At 30.8% G+C, this 13,529-nt stretch overlaps 1 protein-coding gene across 1 annotated transcript in view; it reads right to left on the bottom strand.

Moving 5' to 3' along the window:
• The window catches only part of LOC126735622 (nephrin-like), a 1,136,035-nt gene that overhangs the window by 959,726 nt on the left and 162,780 nt on the right, over positions 1–13,529 (bottom strand). The gene's annotated exons all lie outside the window — the stretch shown is intronic.

Consider the following 13,529-nt stretch of genomic DNA (forward strand, 5'->3'; position numbering starts at 1 on the left):
TAAAAGAGTGTAATATTTAAAAAAAAAAAAAATGTATTTATGTTGAAACTGTGGTTTAAGCAGAAACGGTTCGTAAATGTATAGCGCAAAAATAATACCGCCAAAGGCGGCCTAATATAAAGATTCTATTTTTGTATTCCCGAGAAAACGGGGCTGTATGAAGTCGCCCGCCGCGCCAGTAGTTTTCGTTTTCATCTCTCTCTAATTTTTTACTGTGCCGCGTTTCGCTCTCTTTCTTGTTTTCGGACGGAAAGCAGTCTCCTTATAACTTGTAAAGTAATAGGTTCTTTTAAGATTATGGGTTAAGGTTAAGTAACTTTTTATTTTTTTTGGCACCCATACCTAAGTGTATGGCGTGATTTTTGGGTTACAAACATTTTATATGTAAGGTTTAAACCAGTAATTAGTTTTTTGTTTAATTATCCTTCCGAAGTTTAGTTCCAGTGTTTTACCTATGGAAAAAACAAATAAACCGATTAAAGGAAAATATTAGTTTTATTTGAATTATGGTCCTTCGAAATAAATAGTTTAAAGTGATACATTATAACAAAATCCTTGGAATATTCGAGAAGAGCCACTCGACGATATTTATCGTTTATTACTTTTAAAGAAAAATCAAACCTTTCAGACGAAGAAAAATAGAAAATTTATTCACGTTTACTATGATTTATCTTTCCGAAACTCCTTCAATACCTTTGAAAAAATAGGAAGAATGCTAATTGGCTTAAATTCAGATAACTCATTTGCTGAAACCACTTTTGGCATAGGAAAAAATTTAAAAATCTACAAGAATCCGGGAAAGTTAACGCTTCGATACATCAGTTATTGAGCTATACCAGGAAAATAAAAATAATAGAGATAGCAATGGAGCAGCATGGGCACTAATACCACCTATAGAGTTCACTTTCTCTGACATTTTATATTAAAAATTAAAGTTTACAACACAATTCCTCTTATTGTGTAGGTAATGGTAAGGTCTCTGGGCTAAGATTTTTGGAAAATGTATAAGTTCTTAAAATATTGGAAACAAGTATATGCAGGATGTTTTTTTTATATTCCTACAAAATTTAAGGCCTTGTTGATGAAGTGAATATGAACTTATGCCCTAAAACGTCCTAGATTGTATACTACAGAATGGTAAATTTGAAAGAAAAAAACGTACTTTTTTGATAAATTTGATACCCCTATAGATATTTTTCCGAAAAAAAAGAGAAAAATTGGTACGCAGATTCTAAGTAACCATGGTGTTTTTCCTATACCCAATTGCAGACTTTAAACGGAATAAATAAAAAAAGAGTAGCTACTGGTAGTTTAATAAAAAATACTTTTAAAATATCTATTTCTTTTAGAGCATATCTGATCTCTTTGTCATTTTTCGCAAGATGCACGGTGGTCGCATAAAAAAAATTAAAACCAATGTTGTAGATAGCCATAAAATCTGATCATCATAATCTAGTAATATTTATATAACTCTATTTCCAGCTTTTTTTTTTGAAGTTTTTTCCGTAAAAATATTTAAACACATACATCCTGTAGTGTATAACTCAAGGCGTTTAGGACAAAGGTTTATAGGTTTATAGGTAACTTTTTTGCTTCTTTTTGTTTAAGGAACAACACGAAAATCCAATGCCAAACAAAAATCTTAAAATTGTAACACGTTTTTCTTAATAAAACCTATGAGCCAAGTATCTGTGATAGCAAAAATATAAAATTTATATTTAAAATAATTAACTAACAGTATTTTGAAATTTAGGAATAAGATATGTAACATTTTTATGTGACCAATTTTTAAATTAAAATTATTTTAACTTAATAGCATTGATCAGATTCTTTCTTTTAGGTTTGGGGCTATTGAAGTTTCTAAATTAGGACCATCGTGAATCGGTCGTTAGGTATTTGTATCGAGATTTAGTCTAAAATGCTAATTGACAACACTGTAGGTAATGATACATTAAAATAGCATAATAAATCCCTTTGAAAACAATTAGGTTTTTATACTTAAAAGTTAGTCTTTAAGTGTGTTTTTATTGTGTATACAAAGCATTAGAATGAACGATAGTATCGGAAGCATAATTTCCCCCGTTTCTCCGAAGCTGGCGAAGAAGAAAACGCAAAATATCACTGAATGGAAAAATAATAAACTAAAAACGTTAAGGTAATCCCATTTAAAATGTTTTTTAATTAATAAAGTGAGTGAATAACTCCCTGCATATCCGAAGTGTCACCATAATACTAATGCCTATCAATGTAGATCTTTAAAAATGCAAGATATTTCCATTCAAATTTCTGTCTCTCCAAGGATAAAATTATTCAGGATAATTTCATAATAAATTATACAAGCGTACAGAAACTATAACGATATCGTCCAACACAATCTAATCGTCCAGAAAAGTCGTACACATTTAAATACTTTGTAAGAAGGCAAGCTGATGGAAAAAAAGTTCCAGTTTGTAGGACAGCTTTTCTTAACATTTTAGTTATTATAAAACATTATGTTCAAGGGGTTATAACATGTTCTTTTAAATCCGGCGATAGCGTAGCAAAAGAAACAAGATGAGGAGATCGAAAAAGTTGTCAGCTATGAAGTTTATTGAGTCCTTTACAGCCCAGGAACCCCATTACTATCGCTCGAAAACTTCTGTCAGGTTATACTTACCGTTCGAGCTAAGCATAAAATCTATGTGGAAAATGTACAATAAAGATGTTGAATCAAATCTTAAAGTGAAAGAATCTTTTTTCCGCAATATTTTTAACAAAAAATATAACTTGAAATTTGGCAGTCCCAGAGTAGATGTGTGCTCCAAATGCTTGAAACTTGGCGAAAAAATCAAAACAGAAAAGGAACCAACAAAAAAACAAAATTTAATTACACAGAAAAGAATTCATAAATTAAAGGCTAATGCATTTTTTCAAATGTTGCAGCAGGAAAGAGATGGATTGCTAACCATGTCTTTTGACTGCCAGAAGAATATGAGCTTACCAAAGGTACCAGACCAACGAGCTTATTTCAGTCGTCAATGGAATTTCTATAACTTCACTATTGTAGAAGGCAACTCACATGCTGCATTAACTGCAAGCAATGTTCATATTTATTATTGGAATGAAATAGAAAGGCCAAAAAACTCAAATGAAATTGCAAGTGCCGTTTTCCACAGATTATGCCACTCAGACTTACAAGATATTGACACTGTCCGATCATTTGCTGATGGCTGTGGTGGACAAAACAAAAATACAACTTTGATGGGAATGTTGTCAAAATGGCTTGTAACATCAGCTCCACAAAACGTTAAAACTGTTGAAGTTATCTTTCCCATTGTAGGTCATTCGTATATACCACCAGATAGGGTATTTGCGCAAATCGAAAAAAAATTAAAATTATCGAAATTATCATAAAATCCGAAGAATACATAAATATTCTAAAAGGGCATGGCTCTGTTTGGCAAATGAAAGATATTGAAATCAATGACTGGAAAAGTGCCACATTAGAAACTATGAAACCACCTGGACAGTGGCACTTCAAATTCAACCCTTCTAAAAGGTTTTTATTAAAGAAGACCTTAAAAGGTAATGTAACTACTCGCAGAGAAGAGTCTTACCGTTCGGATTTAGGAGGTGATAAGTTGGTGGTAAAAAAGGGAAAGACACTTAATAATCTAGTCCCTGGTCTTCTAACAACTCGCATGGCTCCAAATGCCAAAAAGATCAAGGACGTTAGCGCACTTCTCCAAGCTCACTACGGGGAAAAAGAGTTGGAAAATTTAAACTTTTACACTACTGTTGAACAATCCATAGGTCAACCTCCTGAAGATGACCTGAAGAGAAAATATTGTATAAATTTAAATCTCGAGTAGAACATTTAAGATTTAAAAAATGACTAAACAGATATTGATACACTGTTTTGTTTTTTGTTTCATTTCGTTTTTTTAATTTTTATAAGTATTACTTTGTAGAATTTTGTTTTTATTTTGTTAAGATTTTTTTAATAAAGTCGGTAAAAATACATCACAAAGGTGGAACATTTTATTTTTTATAAATGCTGATGAAAGTATGTATGGCTTATTAATATAATAAATTTGGGCCAAAAGCAGTTAATCAATAGGTAATTTCAAAACTAGCCATATCCATATAGATAAGTTTCAAAACCGGCCATTTACTAATTATTTTAATCATATAGATATAAGTAACTAAAACTCGTTGTTTATTTTATTAAAAATATGTTATTTTAGTACATTCATAGATATAAAAGACAAAAAATACAATATTTTACAAGGTATTTTTTATAGCAGTTTTTTGCATTTTTCTTAAAATTAGCTTCAGTGTAGATGGACGCTTTTGAAATTAGACGATCCACATGTCCTTACGAGATCAACAAAAATGATAATTTGGGGACCCTGAATTAGTATCACTAAATTTAGGATAGTGTGGACAATACCAGATACTTTATAAAACTCTAATATTAATAGTAATATAATAATGATAATAAATGTTTTTTATTTGCAAACATACAATATATAGAATAGTTATAAATAAAATAAAAAACTATATATGCAAATAAAAGGCCTACAAATTTAGATTCCTGCAGTGCAGATTCTGGTCTTTAACATTGTGACTCAAAGAAAAAAGGGAATAAAAGAAAATTGAATTTATGTTTTCGTGTAATATTTAAAACTAACGACCCAAGTACTAACATGCATGTACTAAACCTACACAATTTAAAACAATACGCAATCTATAACTAAAAATAATTTTAAAACAAATCATGCCAGGCACACGGACAACGAGCAAAATAAAATAAATACATAAATATAAATACACCCTACTTAAATATTCTTTAATAATATCTTTTCAATTAATATCCTTGGAATAATGTAAAAATATCTAAATTTTACTCCTGGCTCATTAGAATTGATGTCACTCTTCTACGCAAAGTATCACTAGATAACATTAGAAGACTTGGACTGAAAGAATTAATTAAAGAAGCAACATTATATGAAATAGACCACGTGGGACCTGAACCGCAGCTCAGTATCAATCGACAACCCAAACTTTTGCATTTATCTACAACAGGAATTTTACCATAACCTATTTTAATATTTATATTATATTTAAAATTTCTTAAACATTATTTTTATTTCCGAAAAATATGACACTTGATTTAGAAAAGATGTATACAAAGCCAGCAAATCATTATTTTTGTCATCTGCATATAGTTGATACGAGCAATTCTTTAGTTTAAGATGAAATCTTGATGTGTATATGATGAAAAATAATGGACCCAATATACTACTTTGAGGAACCCAATTTTGTATTATTAAAGGATCAGATACTTAAATATCTATTTTAATGCGCTGTGTTCGATTACTCAAGTAGGAGCTAATTAAATCAATGGCATCTTAAGAAAACCTGACAAAGTAAAAAAGTGACCTTAACACTTTATAACTCACAAAATCAAAAAACTTCAATTAATGCAGCAAGAACACTGACATAATCTTATTATTATCACGCGCTCTTAATATGTCATCAATTACATCTGACATTACAGAGGCACACCTATAATTCTTTCTAAGCCCTGATTGTTTGAGTAGTAAAATATCATTTTGATTAAGATATTTGCTTATTTGAGAGTAAAAAATACGTTCATGAAATTTTAAAAAGGTTGGCAGAATACTACTATAGATAATACTATAGATCTTAGCTCACCAAAACTAGTTGCATTATTCCCTTTAGGTAACGGTACTACAAATACTTCCTTCCAACTTTTAGGGTAGTAAGGTTAAGTAGTTTTTAATTATACTTATTCATTATATGCAGAATAAAAGGAATTAAATAAGGAGAACAAAGATCTAAAGTTATATTAAGATTATCCACTCCAAAAGCCTTTGATCTAAGAAAGAAAGAAAGAAGAAAGAAAAGAAAATGTGCTATATTACGTAAGAATAATCTTGTGTACAAGCATCCTACAAGCTAGTCTAATATTTAGTAGAATTTTGCAAATATCGCTATAATAATTAATAATATTGGAAGAAAATTTATTTATAATTGCTAGAGGACTATTATTATAAAAATAAGTATTTCTTTTGAATTAACTTTGCTAGAAATATAACTGCTCTCAATAAAATATTTATTTAACACATCAATGTTCTTAAGGCTTCCGGTATTTGTTTTTTACTTGGAAGGTAATAATTTATTTAATTTGTTCTATTTTTCGTCATATGTAAATTAGAGATTTAAATTTAGTCCTGTAAAAGGCTTTTTTTCTACTCTAATTGCTGCAGTAATATAGTTTCTGAGTTGCTTATATTATTCTTATTTATATGGTTGTTTGGATATTTTAAACTGTTTAAGCGCTTTATCTCTTACTTTCTGCAAAAGTTTTATATTCTCAGTCAGCCAGAGTACATTTTTAGCTTTTCGTAAAATAAAGGTGCATGCTTATTAAAATTTCAAATTTTCAAAAGGGCGTTTTATTAAACAACAAATTGCGCAATCTTGCCTTAATTTAACCGACCTCGTATCTCTTTTAGTTTACAAGATCCTATTGGTAAGCCTTGAATTTGGGACACCCTGTACGCTTATTAAAAGATCTCGAAACATCAATATTAAAATCACCAAGGCAAGTTATAAGGTTATATTTTGTATATCAATTAAATTTTCTTCAAATGTCAAAAAAAGTTTTGAGTGTTTTTTTGAATATTTTTGAGCTTGGTGGCCTATAAATTATACCAAAAATGTGTGATTTTCCAACAGTAATATGCAATTTATATGAAAAATTTTAAATACCCTGATATTAAAAAAAAAAAAAAACGCTGTTAAGAGTTAAAAAAATAAAGTTAAGATTAAAATAAAATATATAAAATGTAAAGGAGAAAGTGACAACTAAAATTCAATTTAAAAAGTAATAAAATTTTGCTATTGAAGCTTAACCTCAAGACAATAGATATTAGTAAACAAAAAAAATAGTTCGAATTTAGAAAAAAAATTTAGTATTTTCTCTTTTATCTTGCTCGTTATTTATTTGGTTTCAAGTAAATCTCTTATTTGGATTCTCTTCATCCTGAGTCTCAGCTTAAAACTGCTTATGTTAATTATGTACTACTTGATGGCTGGTCTTTTTGGAAGTTTCTCGAAGCTGGTTACCCGTTTCTTCTTATCTTGGTTCTTCTATTGTGTATTCTTTTTCTTTAGCGATTAGTTTTTTATTTTTGATTCTTGCATCCAGGCAGTTCTGAAGTGGTTACGTAAAGTTCCTATACCTTTTAGCTTTTCCACGTTTTTTAAAATGTCTTTACGTAGAAAGTATTTAATAGATTTAATTGAAATGTTTTCAGGTTTACCTATACGGTACACGTTTTGTTAGTTACCAAAATCGCTGCTTAGTCCTAGATTGTTATTAAATAACTTAAGACCATTGATTATTAAAGTGGGTAGGTTCTCTAGGTTTTTTATCCCTGTAGTAAAAAAAGTTGCCAAATGGTCCATAATGAATACCAATTTTTTACTTTTTTTAAATTTTATTATTTTACCACCCCCGCCCGATCCCTAAAAAAAATAAAATTTTATATTATTAAAGACTGCTGCTTCAAACAACTAAAAATATCTTCAAACACACTCACAAAAATTTTTATTCAACTTAAACAACGTTAAGCCTCCCCGCCAGGTATATTTGGACGGAACGGCCCCTCAAACAATCTTGTCAAAGGCGTTCATTTTTAGTTCACTCTTGATTCGCGTCTTGTGCGGTTGTGTTTTCAAAGTGCTATACATTTCATTCGTTATATTATTAAGTATAATAATTTCGATTATTGTTTAGAGTGAAGTTTTACTTCAGAAAACAATGGCGGAGAGACAAAAATTGTTAACGCGGCAAACGGTTCGTGATCCCGTGTTTGATAACCCTACCGTTTTATGTGAAATCGTGCTTCCAGGTTATGGTGACGTCATGCGATAATTTTATATATCCAAAATGACGTAGCCGGCAGTGGTGAAGGTAAAAATAAAACAGTTACCGAAATAATCAAAATTGTAGTGAAAAAAGACTCAAGAAATTTGGATGAAAGCAAGCTTACCGTTTATATCAGATCAACAATGTATTGCCTTATTAAAAAAGTATCACCAACAATTTATGAACATTTAAAAGTCAATTAAGAAAACAAGTGATGCGGCGAAAACTAAGCTTCAAAAATTTCGTGATGAGGCTAATACTAAACTCTTTGATGTTTCAAAGTGCAAATGTACCGATTTTAACTTGTATATTTGTGAGAAGTCATACAAAGTTCCCAAAATGGAGCAAGCTTCCCTAAACGACCAGAGAACTACACGATTAATGTCTATAGGGCAAGTAGATGCCAAAACAAGTAAAATTTTGCAGCAAAAAAACAAAAAAGAAAAAGCAGGGACCTCTCACGTAAAATTCCGGAGGACAAAAGTTAACAAAACATTTCGCGTAATGTATCAGAAAAAAAATTGAACAAGGCAATCTATCAGATATATCAGTACAAAGCAAACCATACTGTGATCCAGACTTTGAACCAGAGCCGTCAACTTCTACGGGCATAACCCTCGACTTTCCTGCATTAGCAAGAGCAATGATCGCCAGTGCAGTTCAAGATGTTGGATTGATATCCAAAACTGATCAATCTTATGTAATAGACAAGTCCAAATTAGATCGACAAAGAAAAAGGCAACGACTTGATTTACCAAAAAAATATAAAAAGATGGTACTAGTCTTCAAGCTCTCTATTTTGATGGACGCAAAGATAGAACTCTTCACATTAAAAAACAGGGTGAATCGTCATCTAGGAAAATCATTGTCGAAGAACATATAGTGTTATTAAAGAAACCAGGTAGCGACTATATAGGACACGTAACACCTGAAAACGGTACTGCAAATACCATAGCTTCAACGATTCTAAAATATTTAACCGAAAATGAAGTATTAGTTAGCGAGTTAGTTGCGGTTGACTGCTATGGTACTGTCATTAACACTGGGCCTCCCGGTGATGTAATACATTTGTTGGAATTACATCTTAAACGACCTTTGCAATGGCTAATATGTCAACTACATGCAAACGAGTTGCCATTGCGACATTTGGTTCAACATCTGGACGGAAATACCACAGGACCATTATCATTCTCGGGTTCTATCGGCAAACTTATTGAAACATGTGAGCGATTACCTATCGTGTGCTACGAAACAATCAAAGTTAATTTGCCTGAGGTAAATTTAAAAGAATTAAGTAGCGATCAAAAATATTTATACGAGATTTTCACTGCCATATCCACTGGAAACTGTTCATCTAATTTAGCGAATAAATCTAGGGTTGCCACGAGACGAGACGAGACGAGATTAAGAATTGTCTCGTCTCGTCTCGAAAGTTCGAGACAAATATTTTTCGAGACGAGACGAGACAAGCTTATGTCTCGTCGAGACAAGACCTTATCTCGTCTCGTCTCGTCTCGTCTCGTTTGTCTCGAAAAGTTCTGATACCTATGTAAAAGTCCAGGATAAAACTTAAAAATTTAATAGACCCCCATAAACAATAAACATATTATAGGTAGTTAAGTATGAAAGTTAAAAAAAATCATATTCGATTTTTAAATTAATTGGGTAGGTAGGCATGTTGGGAAAGATTTAATTAATTTAAGATTTAATAATAAAATATTTATATGAGCACCCCATTCAAGTTTATACTTATATCTTACTTGTCATATTATATTGTTTTTTAAATGTATTTATTTGTTGTTGCTGTTTATAAAATATATTTATTTAACGTAAACTTAATTTGTTCTCGTATTTTTAATATTTAAGTTTCAGAATTTATTTTATTTCTTTATGAAGAGTGCAATGTAATAACTATAATGTACCTATTAAAATATTAAACATAAATTTGTGTATTTGGTTGGCTCTATATTTTTTTATTCTAAAATTTATAATTTATTATATTTACTTTATTCCATAATTAAGTAAGTAATTTATTATAAAGGGTATACACAGTCTTTGAAGCATGGCTTAGAAGGTTATATAGGAATACTTATTTTAGCACAAAAATGCCAATAATCGTATTGAACATATTACCTGTAGACGTCGACATTTTTCATAGACTTTTTTAACAGATGACAAAGTATCATTCGATTTTGTTTGTTCGAGACGAAAGATAGGTATTAAAAAACATAACATGTATGTGAATATATTATTAAATAGGAGCCTCTTTAAATAATAATTATAAAGCAAATTGCAAAATGTGGCAAAACCAAAACTCTAGGGACAAATCGACACGTTATGAATGCAGTTAAAGTCCAGTGCAACGATATATTAGAATAGTCACCCATCAAAACACCAGCATTTTACTTCTCAAACAATGTAAATAGAAGCTGGATGACATTGTTTGGCAGGTGGAATGCTGGTGTTTTCACGGGTGACCATTCTAATATATCGTTGCACTGGACTTTACCATTTTTCGGAGGGTTTCGATATAGTTTTGTAACAGTGACGCAACTGTTCCGTCCGGTGAATGCAGGTAATATTCTTAAATTTTTGGTAAATTCAAAAAATATAATAAAATATGGTGTTTGTTTAAAATAAGAAAGCCCACCGTTTTATGACACACCTTGTATAAAAACGTTAAGTTGAAAAAAAAATGCGCAGCTAAAATAAAAACAGACGTGACTGGTCCAAGAGATTTAAATAAACATACCCCTAAATTCTAAGGATATTTTTTCCAATCTACACACCACCAACATTTGTTACACAAATCGTAAGCCCATTAGTATAATAATGGGGAAATAAAAAAATAATTAAAACCTATTCCGTGATTTTAATGACAATTTTACCAATTATTACTAGAAGCATTTTACATATATCGAGACGTCTCGTCTCGTCTCGTCTCGCCTTGTCTCGAACATTTTTATCTCGTCTCGTCTCGTCTCGAAATTCGAGACAAAATACTTTCGAGACGAGATAAAATGGCTTCGAGACGAGACATCTCGTGTCTCGTATCTCGCGGCATCCCTAAATAAATCTCCTGGCAAGTTATCTCACGCAAGATGGCTAACAACAGTAAATCGTATCTTGCGGGCTTACATTGCGGTAAGAAATCCCCTGTCTAAATTAAGTGTTGACAAAATATATTCTGCGAGTATATGTGAAGATTTGGTTTCGAGTAAAAACTGTACCATTGTGCATATTTGGAGCTCTTCACCTTTGGCAGCTAACTCCATATTCAAGATATTTAAGTGAAGAACTTAAAGCTATAGTTGATCCTGTAATTCAACGAAATGGCTTTTATGGCCATCCTGAATATATTATACTAACGATGATCGTTGACTCACGTCATCATATAAGAGAATTAGGGTACAGAAAAATATTAAGTTGCGGGTCGAATGAGAAAAAAATTCCTGTAAATTTGAATAGCACGATAAGAAAATTTGAAATTCCCATGTTCAATTTTGAAGCGGAATATACATTGATTAAATAAATTGGCAAGAGTGCAAAGTAACAGAGCCACCAATGACGAAGCATCTGTCTGATGAAGAAATTTAAGAATTTATTAAAACTAGCAGCTATCCAGAGGGAGATTTATGGAAGTTACCCTGCCATACACAGAAGCCAGATGCCAAAGTTTAATACCAAATCAGACTATAAATGGGGAAATTAGAAAATGCTCATATGGTTGGGTTGATGGGTGGGCAGGGATGGAACTCGATGGCAGCCACCTCCTCGTGAGTGCTGGCTTATTTTATATCTGTTTATATACAAAATAGGCGAAGAGCTGCTCGTAAGTGGAAAACTTGAAAAATGGTTGATTTTTTTAGGCTTAAGAGCTGGCGGGGAGCCTAAATATGTCTACAATTTAATAATATAGCAATAAATACATTGTAAATTGCCTGCTAATTCAAAGAAGTCCGATGAAGTTTTTCCAAAACAAATTTTAATAAATAATAAAGAACATTTTAATTAAAATATAAAAGTATGACTATAAATATATATCAGTTTAAAAAAAATATAAGAAAAGAAAGAAAATATAAAAATAGAAAGTGCTTAAGACATAAAAGTAGTTGAACCAAATAATGAATATATAAAAATTATTTTTAACTAATCATACATATTAAAAATTTAAGTTAATATTTCCGTTTTAATAATCACTAAAGTTTGTAACAGAATATAATAAATTTGAAGATAAGATCCATAATACAAGAAAACATAATTTTTATTGGGTAGGTTGAAAGTATTGTTGACGATAATATTCTAGATCAAGGTGACATATAAAAGCTTAGATGTTTAAATATGATAGAGTGTCCAATGAAATGTATGTTTCTAAATTCGAGTATCATACTTCTATATATATAATTGCCCATTTCCTTTAGTAATATTTTAGCTAAATTATAGGCGTCGTAATATGGCGACTTTAAATAATAATTAAAATCAAAAGGTGCTCAGATTGTAAGGTTAAAAAAAGATAGAAGTAATAAATATATATTTAACCTATTATTAACCTATTACGGACATTAATTCCCTCTTTTAATTTAAAAATTAAATTTAATAAAAATAACTAGGTTACTGACCCTTATCTGCCAGGAAGAAAATAAAGGAAGAATGGTAAGATTATGGTAGCCCCAGCTGCAGTCGGATAGGGTGGGTTACTAAAAGTTAAAGAGAGGATGCCACGTAATTAAACACCATAATGCCAGTTGTCAATACTATTCCCTTATTTCTCTAAGACGCAACATTAATCACGAACAATTAATAACAAAATTATAACTACTAAAAAAAACTATTGAAGTCCTTATTAATTGTCCTACATAAACCTAGTTGACAGCCATACTCTGTATGCGGGTGATAGGATTACAGAAACCTTGGTTCAAATACTATACTGTATATTTTAACCTTAGTTACCAGTTAGATAAAGGTAAAAATGCAATGTAATAATAGTATTCTAAATAGAGAATGCTGCTACAATGTTAACTTAAAAAAACAACAGAAATTGTTGATAAAAGAACTATAATTAAATACAGGCGCGAGGCTAAGCTGTGCTTAAATAATTACAACCATAAAAGTGAAGAAGTATTGATACAATTTACAATGTTTAAGACCGCCGTATATAATATAAATTTAGTCAGTTAAGCGTAATTCACTGCGAGTGCATAACGTAATAAACTCCGAATGTCACATTTACACATGATAAGTAATATATGTATATTTTTTAATAAAGTTTAATACAATGTAATATGGAATATATAATATGAAATATAAATTTAAAGAATTATATTATTGCTAATATAATAGAAAAAGTAAAGAATGTTATGATACCAGTAAATTCGTGTCACCAACCTCGCCAGTAAGGTCAAGCCACCCTAAATGACTCCTTTATGAGTACGCTTTAAACCAGAGCGAAGCAGCCACGTTGAATAGTATAGCCACAGAGAAACAGAACTCTCCAAATAATGGTCACTGGGTTGATTTTTGAAATCGTACAGCCACAATGCTCACAGTAAGTCGATAAACCAACCCACAAGGCAGAAACAGGACTATT

The sequence above is a fragment of the Anthonomus grandis genome, chromosome 4, assembly GCF_022605725.1.
Source record: "Anthonomus grandis grandis chromosome 4, icAntGran1.3, whole genome shotgun sequence".
In the NCBI taxonomy this organism is placed as follows: Eukaryota; Metazoa; Arthropoda; class Insecta; order Coleoptera; family Curculionidae; genus Anthonomus; species Anthonomus grandis.